Source organism: Mus caroli, chromosome 11 (assembly GCF_900094665.2).
Source record: "Mus caroli chromosome 11, CAROLI_EIJ_v1.1, whole genome shotgun sequence".
In the NCBI taxonomy this organism is placed as follows: domain Eukaryota; kingdom Metazoa; phylum Chordata; class Mammalia; order Rodentia; family Muridae; genus Mus; species Mus caroli.
This window is the reverse complement of record NC_034580.1, coordinates 95035901-95037377: the sequence shown is the minus strand read 5'-3', so window position 1 is coordinate 95037377 and position 1477 is coordinate 95035901.

Sequence of the window (1477 nt, the reverse complement as noted above, 5' to 3'; positions counted from 1 at the left end):
GTGTGTGTGTGTGTGTGTGCGTGCGTGTGCGTGCGCGTGCGTGCGTGCGTGCGTGCGTGCGTGTGTGTGTGTGTGTGTGTGTGTGTGTGTGTGTGGTGAATTTGTCCAGCTGACTTGTTTGCTGCATATCCCCTTTCACCCCACTGCTCAAGTTTAACAGATACAAGATCTCGTTGAACTCCTTCTTTTAAAGTTCCCTCCCCCCTAGGAACTGTTTCTGTTCCTTTAGAGGTCTTATGTTCAGTTTATTTATCTTAGTCCTTCCAGTTCATATTTCAGGTTTCCTCAAATAGCTCCTGGCTTATGGCTGTCCATTCACATTAACAAATGGAGCCGAACAAAGTTTCCTGGATAAGAGGCTATGAATGGAAGGCTTTGTTTCCCAGCCGCCTGCTCTCTCTGCCTGGAGACTTCTAAAAGCCAGCCGCCAATGGGCTCTGTTCCAGGAGCCACCTTAAATCTTCCCCCAGACAACTTAATTTTTTTTTTCCTAAGAAGATCCTCTACTGTGGGAGAAGGAACAAAGTGGGTTGCAGAGCTAACACCTGGCTGGCCGAGCAATCCCCATGAAAGAGAGGTTTGAACGGGGCCATTGCCTCAACCGTTCTCAACCTGTGGGTCGCGACCCCCATGGAGGTTGTATATCAGATATTTACGTTGCAGCTCATAACAGCAGCAAAGTGACAGTTATCCTGCTCTCTGCTGCCCTGGACCCATCAACGTCCTAAGCTTTCCCAGGCTCCTCCAGGCAGCTCGGCTCCCTCTTCAGCCACAAGCTCTGCCATACCCATGCCAGGTTGCAGCCTCCACTGCCCTCCTCACTCAGCTGCCATCCTCTCTACCAACCTCTTCTCGCTAAGTTTCTCTCCTCTTTACTGTTTACTGTTAAGGCATTTCTGAAAGAAGAGGAAAAAAAGAGGGAGTTCATGTTGGGAGTCCAATTGCCTTGTAATGGAGACCAAAGGGCTCGAAGGATGCTCATTTGCATATTTATTTATTTTGCATGGAGTAAGAATCGATGTACATGATTATGTGTGTGTACAAATATATGCCTATGTACAAGTGGGTGTGGAGACCCACGGCTTATTTCTGATATTTTTCTTCCATCTTATGTTTGGGGATGTTTTCAGGCTTATTTATTATTTTTTTTTTGTATATGAGTATGCTTTTGCCTGTATGCCTGGTGTTCACTGAGGTAAGAAGAGGGCATCGGATCCCCTAGACTGGAGTTAACAGTCCACGATAGTGAGCTGCCCTGTGGGTGCTGGGAATTGAACCCGGGTCTTCTGCAAGAACAACAAGCGCTCTTAACCAACAGAGCCCAAGAGATGTATTTTGAAGATTTTATTATTTTTATGTGTACCATGTGTGTGCTTGTTGTCTGAGGAGGTTAGAACAGAGTCTCAGATCTGTTGTCATACTCATATCCCCAGTCTGGCTCAGTTTCATCCAGACCTGAACAGCCTGCACAAAGCAG